General features: G+C 42.1%; 1 protein-coding gene across 2 annotated transcripts in view; it reads left to right on the top strand.

Moving 5' to 3' along the window:
• Window positions 1-16,302, top strand: part of Tmod3 (tropomodulin 3) — a 55,209-nt gene that overhangs the window by 142 nt on the left and 38,765 nt on the right. The window contains exon 1 of one of the 2 annotated variants that reach the window (XM_051197963.1): window positions 60-206. The exons of the other annotated variant lie outside the window; for it this stretch is intronic. The gene's annotated coding sequence lies outside the window, so the exon portion shown is untranslated. Of the gene's footprint in view, window positions 1-59; window positions 207-16,302 lie in introns of those variants that run through there. 2 annotated transcript variants of the gene reach the window in all.

Raw genomic sequence — 16,302 nt, 5'->3', positions numbered from 1 at the left:
GTGCTTTCCAGGAAGTCCGTCGGCGGGCGCGGCAGCGGGTCGCTCCGGCCTGGGCGACCGAGGAGGGAGCGGCTGTGCTTCCCGCCGCCGGCCTGCGGCGCCTTCTCTGCGGGCCTCGCTAAGGAGCCCAGGGTGCCTGGCCGTTCCGGGACGGCGAGGTGTGCCGGGTGTCGCCCGCGGCCAGGCTCGCAGGCTCCGGGCTGTCGGTGAGTCACTTGCGGCTGGCCGGCCGGCGGGGGTTCGAAACCGGCCTCCTCGAGTTCGGGACCCGTCTACCTAGTAGAGTTCGGGACGGTCTTCCTGGGGTTCGGGACCGACCCGTCTGGCTTTGGGACCGGCTGATGCTCTGGAATCTGCTTGGGCTGGGGAAGTCGTCTGGGAAGTGCCTCTCCCCGCAGCCCCTCCACCCCAGCCATCTTCTCGCTGTCCTGGCTGAGAGGGAACCCACAGAATTTGGGACACACCCTTTTCGCGATTGAAATCTGGCCGTCTTGCATTGGCCATTTTGATCTATGTTCTCTGCTCTGCCTTGGAATCAATTTCTGGCTCCCGTGCAGCACAGCTGGGGCCGGCTGTGAAGCTGATGCGGGTTTGTTTTGAGGACGTGACTGGGTCGCTATATTTGCGCTTACAGAAGTTGATGTGCTTCCTCCGCAAGCCTGCATTCTGGTTACAAACAGATATGGGAAACAGCCCCAGTTTTTACTTTCCTTTTCTTCTCGTTTCCTTCCCCTCTGTTTTCTCGTCTTCTCATTCGCGTTCAAGAATCTCCTTTACCCTTTCGAAACCCCCCACCCCACCCCGCGTTTCTGTTTTTAGGCACCCCCCCCCCGTGTCTTCTTTCATGTTTAACTAAGAATCGAATTTCCAACTTGCCCTCTGCTTCCCTTAAAACCCACAGTCATCTATTTAGTAATGAACACGGCAGTAAAACTTATCCCAAGAGGTCATACTTAAACAGGAAATGAGCCTGCGGAGATCTTTTAGCTATGTGCAGTCTTCTTTGGTTTCTGACATTTTTGTGCAGTTCGTTCTTTTTCTGAGAATACTTCAGAATAGTTTTTTGGCAGATTAAATTGATTAATCAATCGACCTGTTGGTATTTTAGGAAAATAGCTTTGCTCGGTCTCCTTTTTGTTGCCTCTTCCCAGTCCTGCCACACATGCATACACCTCTTTTTGGTCTTTTGAGCCAGTCTCACTACCTAGTGCAGGCTGGCCTTTAGCTTGTTCTTTTCCTGCCTCAGCTTCCCAGTACTGGAATTACAGGCAGGACCAGTAAGTCTTTAAGAGCCACAGTTAGGGTCTGGAGAGATGTCTCAGAGGTTAAGACATGTTGATCTTCCAAAGGACGTGGATTTAGTCCCCAGTACCCCATATAAGAGCCTACAACCATCTGTAACTCTAGTTACATCTGGTACCCTCTTCTGGTCTCTACAAGCACTGTACACATGGTATGCATACAGACAAGCTGGCACACACATACACATAAGTAGAATTAAAAAAAAAAGCCACAGTTACAGTTAGAATCCCACCTCTGGCTCTGTAGTGTGCATCCCATTGTATTCCACATCTTAGAACTTTCTTGCCTTGCATTTCTAGTTTTTTTTTTTTTTAGAAGGAGATTGATGGTGGCCAGGTAACCCCATGATTATCCTAGCCTTCTATGGAATGTATGTGTTCTGTGAAGTTGGGTCAATGCATGTTCATGTGTGTTCACACATGTGTGAACATGCATGAGGAAGCCTGGAAGTTAATGTCATGACTCCCTGAGTCGCATCTGCTGAACCATATCCCTTGTCCCTCCTTCAGTAATTATTAAGAAATGTGTATCATTCCAACCCCTGTGCTAGGCAAGAGTGAACAAAGGTGAGTTCTTGAGGATATTACCACCATGTAGCTAAATTTTCTTTCATTTTTGTGGTAGATCACTAAGCCATATTTTGCCCGATATTAAGTACTTAGAGGCTGACATTAAATAGTTATAGGTCAGATCCTATCACTTCTATTGATTTTCAGTGTAATCGCAATTTTTTTTTCCAGGCTGGGGCTATAGTTCAATAGTTAAATGCTTGCCCAGCAAGTGTAAGGACATGGGTTTGATTCCAGCACCACGAGAGCCAAAAGACAAATTTTTAAAAAAAAGATTTATTTATATGAGTGCTCTAGTCGCATGTGTGACTGGATGACAGACAGTGCATCAGAGAGGAGAGGGCACCAGATCATTACAGATGTTTGGGAGCCACTATGTAGTTGCTGGGAGTTGAACTCAGGACCTCTGGAAGAGCAGTACAGTGCTCTTAACCTCTGAGCCCTCTCTCCAGCCCACAAAAGACAATTTTTAACTCTCATCTACTGGCTTGTTTAAACAACGGGTCAGTACAACAGAAAGGGCCTAAGGGCCTATATCATGTAGGGACAGTACTTTTTGAACGTAGCATGCATAAATCACCATACCTGTTCATTTTGAAGTGAAACCTGGAATTTGGATATCTCAAAGTTGGTAGAAGTCACACTCTGAAAACCAAGATGGGAAGATAATTCTAAAGGTATTTTAAAGTACCTTGTAAATTGGAGGCCTGTACTAGTCATCAGTTCTCCCAGATCATCTGTTTCTGTGGTGTTGGAGTGTCTGTGGTGTATGCATAGAGTACGTGCAATTTTGTCCATTTATTTGGAATTGAAGGTGAGCTGGACACAGGAAGATCAACTAGCTCCAAGCACTGTTATCAGCAGGGGCGGGTCTGCTGGTGTAAATGTGTAACTGGGATAGGGATCAACAGAGAGGGGAGAGGATGAAAGACGCAGAGACTGTGGGAGAGAATGGGTTTAACAGTGTTCTGTGGCAGTCTGTACCCTGCTGTTATTGTTTAGCCCCAAATTCATGAACTTCCTGCCTTTTCCTCCAGAGTGCTAGCATGAGCCACCTCTCAGGAAATTTTGCTTTGTTTTGTTTGTCATGTGTTTTTCTCTGTAGCCCAGTCTGGCTGGAACTCACAATGCATGAATGGGTCATTTGCTCACTAAGGCAGCCTTTTACACTCAGCCTCCCAAGTGCTCCATTTTCCTGATTAGAACTGTTAGCTATAATCGTAGCCAAAGCAATGCCTTGTTGGCATTTGAATTACATCTGTCTGCTCTTCATGGTTTTATGTCAAATCCTTTAAAAATCGTTAAGTGTAAAATCATATAGAAAGGAAAAATAAGTGTAAAATCATATTGAAAGGAAGACAATATAGAAAACAGAAATATTATTTAATTGTGATTGTCCATTTGCCGGCTAGATATTAAAATTGTAGAATCAAATTCTGTTTGCTAACTATTAAAAACAATTAAATCTGAGTACACTCTTTTATCTATCTGACTCCAGTAGGAAGTGTATATGTATGTATATATACTCACATTTGTGTGGAAGCCAGTTGCCTTTTGAGAGAACTAGGTCTCTCTCTATATAGCACAGGCTGTCCTGGAACTCACTATATAGACCAGGTTGGCCTCAAAGTCACATTGATCCTCTTGCCTCTGCCTCTGGAGTGCTGGGATTAATGGTGTGCAGCACCACCATGGGTTCTACCTTATTTTCATTCATTCATTCATTCATTCATTCATTCATTCATTCATTCATTCATTCAGACAGGGTTGCTCACTAAGCTTGGAGTTCCCTGAACTCAGTCAGTAAGGCTGACTAGTTAATCTCTGAGCCCCAGGGATTCTCCTGTCTCCTCTTCCCTGGCTCTGAGATTAGTCTGACTTTTCTATGGGTGCTGGGGATCAAACACTGGTCTTCATGTTTGCACGGTGAGTACTTCACAGCTGAGTCGGTCTCCACAGACTTCTGTCAGTTAGTTTTGTTTTGCTAGTTAATGGTAATGAAGTAATAGAGGTTCGAATAATCCAAAGTGGCACATAGTTGTAAGTGCATGCATTATAGTACTCTAGAATTTCTTTTGGAGCAAAATCATCAGCCTGTATCTTGAAAATAGAATTTTTACATTTATTTATTTTGTGAGTGTATAGGACCCGTGTGCCATGATGCATGTGTGGAAGTCACAGGACAACCTGTAAGAGTTGGTCCTCTCCAGCATGTGGATCATCAAACTTGGCAGCAAGTACCTTTACCTGCTGAACCATCTTGTTGGTCCCATCATTAACCTATATCTTGAAATGGAATGCTGTTCTTTTTTACAATTAATGTCTCTTGCATCCTGACCAAGAAATTTGGACCTACCCTTAAAGTAGTAAAGATGCTCTGGTTTCTTTACAGGGTCTTGTGTACCCCAGGCTGGCCTCAAACTCACTATGTTGAAAACAATGACTTTAAACTTCTCAAGTCTTCCTGCCTTTACCTCCCAGGTGCTGGAATTACAGCCACAGATCACCCCCAGCAGGATACGCTGCTTTCTGGTTTTGGGTTTTCACATTGGTCTATCTGTGATCCATCTTAAGTATTTTAGTGTTCTAAATGGAAGAGGTTTGCTTTTTTGCTGTGTTTTGAGATGGAGTGCCACTCGCCAGCCCAGGCTTGTCTTTAACAGCAGTCCCCCTGCTTCCTCTTCCCAAGTGCTGGGATTCCAGGCGTGGACCATCGTGCCTGGTTAGGTTCACTCTTTGTTCATTCACATCTTCACATTTCTCTCTCATTATTATACAATTATTTTATTGAAGGCAGGCACAGTGGTGCATACTTGTAATCATAGCAATTGAGATACTTAGGCAAGAGGATCTTGAGTTTAAGGCCAGCTTGGGCTATATATAGAAATCCTATCTCAAAACAACTTTGTTGAAATATTATTTGTCTACCGTACAGGTTACCCTTTTAAAAGTAATCCCAAGAAGGAAAAGAGACAATAATCCCTGCATTATAATCCAGCACTTGATAAGTAGAATTCAGGGCCAACTTGGACTAAATGAGACTGTCTCAAAGCCAATGAAACAAAACAAAAGCCTGTGGTTGTAAAAATCAACTGATCTTAATGTATTCTCAAGAGTTGAGCAGCCTCTACTGCAATCCATTTTCTTCATGCCAGAAAGAAACCCCTTACCCACCAGCAGTCACTAAGTCTCTAGATATTTCATGTAGATCGAGTCATACAGCATATGTGCTTTTGTGACTGGCGTGCTTCACTTGTACGCTTTGTTTTTACAGGTCACTGTGTAGTTCAGGCTAGGCCTGCAACTCACTATGTAGCCCAGACTCTTCCTCAATGTAACAGGAGTGTCTCAGCTCTCAACATATGGTGTTATAGGGCTAGCCATCATGTCTGACAGACACCTGCGCTCCATTTTTTTCCTTTTTAAAATTACATTTATTTATTTTGTATGTGTCTATGTTATGCATTGTAGGTAGCAGTGTGCCACCATGGTACATGTATGGAGAACCCACAGGAATCAGTTGTCTCTCTACCTTGTGGGTCCCATGAATTGAAGTTGGATCATCAGGCTTGGTAGTGAATGCCCTCATCTCACTAAGCCATCTTGCTGGCTAGTTTGTTTTGAAACAGGTTTCATTTAGCTGAAGGTGGCTTTGAACTTTTGATTCTCTTGCCTTCCTCTACCAAGTGCTAGGGCTAGAGGTATGCACTACCACCCTTAGTTTTATGTGATGATAGAGATCAAACCTATGTAGCTCCCTATCAGCAGTGCTACATCCCCAGTTCAAAACTTGTGCTCCTAAGAGACAATTGCTAAAATACTATTAAAGTTCCTCCATACATGTGACCTCTTTTGACCTGTAAAGATATTCACTCCCTAGGGCATGTATGCCCAAATACCTACATCCACTCACTAGAGAAGGAACACAAACTCACAAGGACAAACTTACAAACTAAGGTGACTGGCAGAACCCCTTTGCAGATGAGCAGTTTCCTATCTGGACTTTCATATCTCAACTTGTGGTGTTATTGTTAATACATTCAAGAGAACACAGCTCCTGAAGTTTATGTTAGAAAACTGGATGGAAGATAAATTAGGGGAAATGAATGCTGAATGAACAAGAGTACTAACAGTACCATGGCAAGATGACTTTAAATTTCTAGACAGGGTCTTTCATGTATCTCTGGCTGGCCTGGAACTCACTACAACAAACCAAGGTGGCCTTGAATTCACAGCATCTCCTCTTTCTGTCTCCTGCTGAGATATAGGCATGTGTGTGGGTCCGTCATGTCTGGCTACAAGTTAAAGTTACTTAAGTGTGCTAGAGTGGTGGAACATACCTGTAATCCAGGCACCAGAGAGTCTGAGGTAGGAAAATCACAAATTCAGGGCTAACCAGGATTACAAAAGACAGGGTTTCAAAGTGTGTGTGTGTGTTCCTGATTTTTAAACTTTTCATGAAATTTTTTACTTAGGGTTTTTTTTAATTGTTGTTTTGTTTATTTGTTTTTGTTTTACCAGTAGTATATGTTTGGCAAGTACATATTATTTAATATGTGCATAGACTTATAAGTAAAATTGTTTTAGTCCTTAACTTACTGAATGAGAAGTTACTTCAGGAAGATTCTATTACTAATAATTACATACTCTGGATTCCCATATGTAAAATTATAACTAACAATATATTTTGCATTTTTTGGTTGTTTTGTTATAGCAAGTGAGGAACTGTTATGGAATATTTCTCCTGGTGTCCATGCCAGCTAAGGGAGATTGCCCTTCAAACATGTCCGTATCAAGTCAGGTTCAAATTAAATGTATGTTTCTTCTTGGTGGGCTGGCTCTAACTGCATGATTGTTTCAGAGTTAATCCCTGACCCTCACCTCTCATTACTTTTCCTGCAGTGTCCGCTAAAGTGTACAGTTACTGCTGCTAAACCACAAAACATGCAGGCTGAGACACAGCAGTGTGGTCTTACCTCCAGCAGGCACTCTCAGGAGAATTCCCGCTGTAATTTGTTCTTACTGCAACCAGCCTCTGCTTCCCCCTTGCTGCAGAGGAAATCTTACTCGTTCGTTCTCACTCCCCCACTCCCAAGCCTAAACCTTGGGTCTGGCCCCTGTCTTCTGAATAGGACCCAAGGGGAACTGTCTTGGAAGAAGTGTTTGAACTGTCCTCTGAAGAATATAAAACGATTTGAAAAGGAAAGGATATTTTAGCTTGTAGTAAAGCACTGTGGGGAGTAGAAAAGCATGGAGACTGGACTTAAATTTCTGTCCCCTCCCCCCCCTTTTTAGGTTATTTAGGGGTGTGTGTGCATGCACATGCAGGAGACACACACACACATGCACAGAGAGAGAGAGAGAGAGCGCTATTGAGTGCAGGATACCTTAGAGTACAGAGGAGATTGTCAGAGAGTTATAGGTGACTGTGAGTGGCTGGCCATGGGAGCTGGGGACTGAACTCAGGCTTCTGCAAGGGCAGTGTGCACTCTTAACTACTGAGCCATCTCTCCAGCTCTTTTTTGTCCTATTTTGAAACAGTGTCTCCCTATGTAGTCCTAAATGACCGATCTTTTCTTCCTTTCCTTCCCCTGGTCCCAGTCCCTACTGCCTTTCAGCCTAGGCTTTGAGATTTGTTCACTCAGCTCCCCACCCCACCCCGTAGCTGAATCTGCCTCCTTTGACCACCCACAGTTATCTTGGAACTTCTGCAGCACTAATTGTCAAGCCACTAATTGCCAGGCCTGGGCGTTTGGGCTGCTAATCATGTGTTGCCTTGGTTTTTAAAGTCGTTCTATGCTGTGTTTGATTCTCCCAAATAGATGGTATTCATCCAGCTCTTAGATCTCAGGGAACACAAACCCCCCATAAGCTTGCCTGCTGTGGGGTTGGGGTTGGGGTTGTAGCAGATTATTATAAGGCCACTGAGCTCCCACAAATGAACTACAGCTGGACTCAGATCTCAGAAAGATGCCTACCCCATGCCAGCCTCCTGAATCCGTGGCTTGCTTGGGTTCTCTTTGACTCTTTTCTGTACCTAATCTCTACTCTAGGATATTCCTTTTTTTTTTTTTTTAATAGTGGAAATTATAATTTATCTTGACTGTTAAGATTTTTGGAGTTGTCTTAAGTCTTGAATTTAAAGCTAGTGTCTGACCTCACTCTGTTGCACAGCCCTTCTCCATTTTCTTCCCCCAAACTGGCATTTTCTGCTGTCTAGTGGTATATGGTTTCCCTCAAGCTTCAGTTTGTCTTTTGGCTTTGTGAGGCAGGGTCCCACATTGCAGCCCAGGCTGGCCTCAAAGTCAGTGGCAGTCCTGAGTGCTGGGGTTATAGGCATGAACCACCACACCTGGTTTTGTTTATTAACATATTCATTCATTTGCTTATTTTTGTGTGGAGGATCACACTCAGGGCCTTGCCCAGGCTAGACAAGTGCTCTCCCCCGGAGCTGAATCTCCAGTCTTTCAGCTTCAGCTTGCTTTCTTTTAGAATTTATTTTTTGTTTCATGTCTCTGTGCACCATGGGTGTGTCTGGTGCCTGTGGAGGCCAGAAGAGGGAAACGACCCCCTGCAGATGGAGTTAGACTGTCGTGCGGTGCCATGTGAGTTCTAGGAACCATCTCTAGAGTCTCTGCAAGAGCAGCAGGTATTCCTAGCTCCGGAACCATCGCTCCAGCCCCTTGGCTCAGTATAAGTGTGACTTCTTGTTTTATGGAATTACCTGCAGATTGGTGACATATGATCTTTTGAGTTGAATTTTATCTCCCAGCTATCCAAATTAGATTTGATATGTCCTACTTGGGTTGGAAGAATAGAAAAAGTATATTTATTAATTTTTATTTTGCTCTTTGGAGACAGTGCCTCACTACATAGCCTAGGTGAGCCTCAAACTTGTTTCTGTTTGAGCCTCCCAAGGATGGCAGGCTTGAGCCCTCCTTGAAGGTAGACTGTTGATAATCAGACAAAATTTACTCTACCTCTAGGTGGATTAAGATATCATAAAGCCAGGTATTCCTGTCAATGATATGAAATTTTACTAAGGCTTCAGATTATTTTATTATGCATTAGTTTAGTACTTACCATATTGCTGGCACTATTTTAGAGTGTGATAATGTAAAAATAGGTCCCAGCTAACCTCTAAAAGTCCGTGTGTGTGTGTGTGTGTGTGTGTGTGTGTGTGTGTGTGTGATGTTCATATATGTTTGGTAATGTGCATCTTACGATTTTGTTTGTACATACTTCTCTTTTGGTTTTTCAAGACAAGTTTCTCTGAGTCCTGACCGTCCTGGAACTAACTCTATAAGCCAGGCTGGTCTTTTTTTTTTTTTTTTTTTTTTTTATCCTAAGGCAGGGTTTCTCTGTGTAACCTATCTTGGAACTCACTTTGTAGACCAGGGTGGTCTCAAATTCACAGAGCTCCCAAGTGCTTGGATCAATGGTGTGTACCACCTTGCCAGCTTTATTTCTTATATACATTTTTTAACATTTATCTTTGTCATCTAATTTCTGCAAGTAAGTGGTTTAGAATTTGGTAACTTCTCAATTACCAAACATGAACTAGCTACTTAAAAATAAAGTTTAAAGATAATAGTGACTTTATTACCTAGCCTTTTATTAGTACTTGGGTGTATATTAGGTACTGTTTAAAGTGATTATATGTGTTAATTCATGTAATTAGTTAACATACTAACTCTGTAGGTAGTTCAGTACCTTGTCAAAGTCATAAAGCTGACAATTGATATTTTCCCCCTAAAAATGTTCACTATGTTGCTCAGGATGGCCTAGAATTCCCAGGATTAAGTTATCCTTCTGAGTAGCACAAGGTACCACACTTGTGAAATTCTCTTTAAAAGTATGTTACATGTCTTTTTTCTTTTTTTCAGTAAAATACCTATTGTATGCTTTTCCTAATCTTATTAGTTAGAGTCATATCTAATTTGAGGTGATTTGTGAAGTATAGATTTTTTTTTAAATCTATTTATTTTTTAGTTTTTCAAGATAGGGTTTCTCTGTGTAACACTGGCTGTCCTGGAACTCACTCTGTAGACCAGGCTGGCCTGGAACTCAGAGATCCGCCTGCCTCTGCCTCGAGTACTGGGGTTAAAGGCGTTCACCACTGCTGCCACCCATTGGATTTTTTTTTCTTTTTGAAATTTCTTCTTTATTTTTCATCGTGTGTGTATGTGTGCACTTGAATGCAGTGCCCTTGGAAACCAGAGGTTGTTAGATCCCCTGGAGCTCATTGGAGGTTGGGAGCCATCCAACATGAGTGCTGAGAATCAAGTGCAGGCCATCTGCAATAGTAGCATGTGCTCTTAACCACTGAACCATCACTCCAGCCCCTTGGCATAGTATTTTAATGTTTTGTTTTGCATAATATTTTTACTGTAGTATGCATTTGTCTTCTGGGGATTAAAGGTTCTTGTAAATATATTCAACTGCTTTGCACTTTCCATTTTACTTTGTTTTTCCTCCTCTTTTATACCCAACTGTGGCTTGCTCTCAGTCACTTTGATTTAAGTAGCCTCTGTTAATGTGAAGTATTAATGACATGAAAACTATGATAGAAATAGAATTTTTATAAACATAGATAAAGATTTTGGGGAAATAGGGACTCTGAGGACTTGTTCAAATCTTGTTACACTGGGAAGGACATGCTCTTGGGCAGGCTCTTCTTTTCTCTTTGAGCATCAGATCATTTTTAGCAAATTATATAGATTAGTATTATGCAGGATAATTAAATAATATATTGTATTTTATATTATGTACCACTATTCTTATGTCTGTTAATGAAATTTGCATATAAAATGTATGCAAATGAAATGTATTTCCCTTTTTCTTCACTGTTTTGAAGTCTGCAATGTGGTCCCCTATCAAGCTGAGAGGCTCAAGTAAAGAAATGAGCCTTCAGACTGGTGAGGTGGCTCTGCAGGTAAAAGTGCTCCCTGTGTAAGCATTGTCCCTGGGCTCCACATACATGTCATGCCACAGAGGTGCCTGTGCTCACAGATACATATCATGTACACATGTACACACACTAATAATAAATATACAATTTGAAGTGTTTCCCTACAATATAATTAAAATACAGCCAGTTCCACTCTTATCACTTAGAAATAATAGTTGAGTTGTGATAGTTTTAGGTGCATGTTGAGCTTACTGGGCTCTCAGCAACTTTGTTTCCTTTCCCATTGTCCTTTTATTTCTGTGTGGGTCTCTGGAGTTCTCACACGGTTGAAGGGAAAATGTCCTTTAGCCTGGAAGGAGCCAAAGTAGACCTTGTATCATACTTGTTGGCCGAGAGCCACAATTCTGAGACTTCCCTTGTTTCCATAGTTCTGCTTTCTCCAGCTCTCACCAGGCCTCGACATCGATTTGGTTTTCTTCCCACCTCCACTCCCTCCCATTTCTTCCCAGAAACTGCCTCTACTAACTGATGGTTCTCATTACTTCAGTCATTTTTACATGGTTTTACTTTGTGTGTATTATATGTGACTGTTTTTTTAAGTTATCTGAACCAATGTATAAAAACATAGAAGTTATACATAGCATCATGATGTTGTGGTACATATATACATACATATCTATATATGATGTATTACTTAATGTCCAAATAAGGTTAAATTTGTCTCCTCAGACATTTATCATTTCCTAATGGTGAACACTGTTAAAATGTCTTCTTTGGTCACTTAAAAAAAAATATGTGATACATTTTTATCTGTAGTTATACCATTTTGCCACAGCACACCAGGCAAACTTCATTTTATGCAACTGTAACTTAATGCCTATTGACCAACCTTTCTCTACCCCCACCCCAGCTATATGTATTTTTAAGGCTATAATATAGTAAGGAATTTTTTGTTGTTACTTTGTTTTGTTTTCAAGCACAGTTTCCCTGTTTAGCCCTGACTGTTCTAAGACTGGTTCTACAGATTAGGCTGGTCTCGAACTCTGAGATCCAACTGCTTCTAACTTCCTAGTGCTGGGATTAAAAGCGTGTGCCATCACTGCCCTGTTTATAGTGAGTTTTTAAATCACTTAAAATGAGCTTTTCTATTTTAGTATCACATGGTGGAAGTCGAGAACTGACAAAAGTTGCTAAGTCATGTGTGCATTCACACATGTACACATAGTAAAGACTGTTTCCCCTTACTCAGAAAACTAATTTGTGATAACAAAGCTTCCTGTGTGTCCAGCCTTGTGAAATTAATTAAAGTAATAATCACTGGTGTCCTCTAAAAGTCACAAGCCTGCTATATGTCTGAGGAAATGCCTTTCTTTACAGGCAGGTATTCATACCAACAGAGGCCCAAGACAGGTGAATCAGTGGTGTGTAATAGGGCTAAATAATGCCCCTGAGGGTTGATTTTTCAAGGAGACAGAGACAAGGTTGTTGGCAGAAACAGAAAAAAAGCCTCAGAAAGACCAGATTTGACCTAGACTTACGTTGTGAGGCGTTTGGATGGGATGGAGAAATCTGGTGATGGGTTGGGGGCTTGTTATAGAGATGCACTACCTCTCTGGGAAACAAGTAAAGCTGAAGGTGACAGAGAACTTGGGAGGCCCTCCAGGAAGCCGGCCTGGTAATCCTTAGTTCAAGGGGGTGGGGGGAGTTTCACCAAAATCACCTGACACAGGAACGTTCCTAAGTACAGGGGTGTGGTGCTAAAAGGAGTGCTTCCGTGGTAGCTGCAGGGAGCAGAGAGCCTGCAGCAGAGCCAGCTGGTGTGCAGCCTGGAAAAGCAGCCGCCTCCTTTCTCCCGGCGAGACCCAGGGCTGCAAACATCCTGGAACCCTGCCGAGGAAGGGGCAAGGGCTGGAGATAAGAATGCTGTGTGTGTGCTGTTGCTTGTTTTTCAATCAACTTTTAGAGCTGTGGAGCTTTGGAGGTTGTTTCTCTTGGTATTTCCTTAGGGAAAAGATCTTGAGGGGGGAAAAATATTCCCAAACTGGCCCAAGCCCCAGTTTCATACTGGGGAGCTTGGGAGATTTTGTCATCACCCACATTTCAATAAGGTTCTAATATTGCTTTTATGGATTGTGAAGTATTTTCTGATCTAGAATTTTTTTTCTTCTTGTGGTTCTGAGGAGTGTACCCACTACCTCAACAGGGCTAACCATGCACGCTGAGAGTCTGTAACAGGCCTGAAGGATAATTTGTGGTTCTTGTTTTCTTCCCATCAAAACACTTTTTACTATTTCATGAGTGTGATGTGTACAGCTTAAAAATCAGGAACAACGCTTGTTTCTTCATGTGCAGAATCAAAATTCAAAAGATACTCTTTAAAAATGAATGAGTGAATATAATGGCAGGCTGAGAGGGTACCACTGGGTATGTAGTGAACGTTGGGTTACTCTCCTACTTGTATCAGCTTTCTAGTCCTCTCCTGTGTTATAGAACTTTCCAAAGTTACTCTAAATTCATTTATTTTTAAAAGCTCGATATTTAGAGTTGGAAGGACCATAAGGGCTTCTAATTAACCATTAGGGTTTCTTTCTATATAAATGTTGTGGCTCACACCTTTAATCCCAGCACTTGGGAGATAAAGGCAGGGAGGATCAGGAGTTCAGGGCCATCCTTGGTTATGTAGGAATTCCTGGCCAATATGAGCTACATGGGAACCTGTCTCAAAAGAGTAGGGGGAAGAAATTTCTTGTACCAAAGAAAATAGGTCAAACTTAAGGGACAGATGTTAATAAATAATGGAGGGCTGCTAATCTCCCTTAGAATATGACCTGCAATTAAATGTAAGCTTTGATCAGACATGTTTCCCAGAGTCCCCTTTCTTAAATTCCAACTTCCTTTCTCAAGACAGGGTCTCCTATATAGTCCTGGTTCCTTGAAACTTGATATATAGACTTAGCTCTCCTTCAAACTTGAGACCTTTCTTCTTCCTCCCCACTGTTGGGATTGCAGGTGTGTGCAACACCACCCCCAGCTTTTTTTTTCCTCCATAGGAGAAAATGTGGTAGATTGGCCACACTTGATGGTAAGTGAATTCCTCTTTAGGCCGCTTAGGCCGAAGTAGGAAGAAAACAGGTTTATTGAGAATGTCACAAACAGGTTTATCGAGTATATTGCAAGGAGTAGCAGGCCGGGCAATAACAACTTGACTTTATCTTAGTAAGAGACGGTAGCTGAGTGTGGTGGCTCACTCAAGCTGTAATCCCAGGGATCTGGAGGCTGAGCTGGAGAGGAGACTGTGAGTGTGCACAACAAGGAAAAAGCCAGGTGTCCATTTGAGTGTTTTCATCATGACGTCAGTCACACTTGTAAATTTATGATTAAAACACTTTTGCATTTATTCCTGTGACTTACCAGTGTGCTGTGCATCTGTGTTTCCATAGAGACATTTTATTTTTATGATGGAGTCCATGGGAAGATAAGAAATGATCTGTTGACATCTGCTTGGTGTGGTAGAAGCTTTGACCAGTGTGATCATGCCACAGGAACTTTCTACCTCTAGTACTTAACAGTAGGCCCCTGTTTGACTTTGTTTCTTCTCCCTCTCTCTCTCTCTCTCACTCTCTCTCTCTCTCTCTCTCTTTATCCTTCTTTTAATTAATCTGGTTTTCTACTAACTTTTCTGAAGTTTTTATGTCTACCTAGAATGATTCAACTTTCATGTTTTTTTGTTTCTGCATGTGTATTGTTCTTCTTAGCTCTGATAAGGGCAAGTCAGTATTATGTCTTCCTTCCTTCCTTCCTTCCTTTCTTTTTTAAAGGTTCGGTTGAATGGTATTTCTTTAAGATCATGCCTGTTATATGTAAGCCCCTGAAATATTGGGAGGTGAGCAGATCTTGAGGGCTGAGGCAGAATCTGGGCTCAGTGGTAAAAAGGTCTTTGCAAGTGTCTGCCATGGACACGGGGTGGGATGAGGGCGGGGTGGGATGAGGGGGGTGGGGGTTGATTGCCAGACTAGAGCCACCTTTTGACTATTCTTCATCTGGGGCAGGAAACTGAGAGGTGGTTGACTTGTTCAGAGCCACAGAGCCAGTTATAGCCATAGATCTGCTGACCCTAGTTCAAGGATAGGAGCTGACGGTCCCTGAGTGTTATTTTAAGCATTAAGTCTGTCTGTCTGTCTGTCTGCCTGCCTATCTATCTGGCATCTTTCCTCCTTGTGTGTGGGTGTATGGCTTAACATTCTGGCCAAGTTTTGCAAGTAATACAAGTAGTAGTATGTATACCTATAATCTCAGAATTTAGGCGGTAAAGGCAGGAGGATCAGGCTATGTGAGACCTTGTCTCAAAAAGAAAAGAAACAGACAAAAAAACCCAATCAGGTGTCGTGGCACATGTCTGTAATCTGTCAATTTGGGAAACAGAGGCAAGAAGATCACTGTAAGCTCATGGCTAGCCTGGTCTACATAGCTAATTGCAGGTTAGCCAGAGCCATATAGTGAGACTTTTTTCTCTGTTCCCTCAAAAGACAATGTGTGTTCAGTATGTTTGTTGTACAATCACTAACTGGGAAATCTTTTGGTTTTTGTTTTGGCTTGAAACAGTGTCTTTCTTATATAGCTGGTATACACAACCACACCCAGCTTTCTTTGGGAAACCATCATATAAAAAGTACCTTCAAAATATTTGTATATCCACATCTCAAGGGCTTATTTTGGTGGTTTACATTAGTTTTCTCTGAAAACATTTTTCCCCCAAACTTTACCAAAAACCTTATCTGATTAAATTGTCTAAAATGTGTGGGACATCTTTCTGTCTGAAAACCAACATTGCCTTATTAACTGTTAACCAGCCTTCATGAATTGCTGATGACAGTTGTACACTCACTCAGGCATCTCTTATTGAGAATGGTTTTTCTTCGTACAGTTTTCTTTTTTTGGTTTTTTGAGACAAAGTTCTCTGTGGTTTTGGAGGCTGTCCTGGAACTAGCTCTTGTAGACCAGGCTGATCTTGAATTCACAGAGATCCACCTGCTTCTGCCTCCCTAGTGCTGGGGCTTGTACAGTTTTCATTGCAGGGAACATTGTGAACAGGTTTTCATTTGAGCACTGACACACTCCTTACTTTTTGTCTTCACGGCAGCATAACCATTGGTACGGTGTTGCTAGGAGATGGGGCTCTGCTTACCTGTGGGCAGAAAAGGAAATGGAGGAGGAGAAGCAGAATCAAATTTGCTTTTGCTGCTTGTTCAGATTTGGCTGGTCACCACTGTTGTGTATTCAGAGACAGCAACAGTGTGTCAAAAAGAAAAAGGGAAAGGAAGGAAGAAGAAAGAAGAAAGAAAGGAAGAAAGAAAGAAAGAAAAAGAATATTGTGTCTGTGCTTAGATTCAACCTTAAGGAACAGTTAAGTCTTATTTATGCGTTATCTTGGAGCCTTGTGATCTTTTAAAGTCTACTTTGAGAAACATTTCTAAAGTGGGGAGAGAAAAGAAGGCTCTGTTCTGTGTAATTTACTCCAGG

This window comes from Phodopus roborovskii, unplaced genomic scaffold, assembly GCF_943737965.1.
Source record: "Phodopus roborovskii unplaced genomic scaffold, PHOROB, whole genome shotgun sequence".
NCBI classification, from domain to species: Eukaryota; Metazoa; Chordata; class Mammalia; order Rodentia; family Cricetidae; genus Phodopus; species Phodopus roborovskii.
Note: the sequence above shows the minus strand (reverse complement) of the source record. Positions and strands in the feature narration are given on the sequence as shown.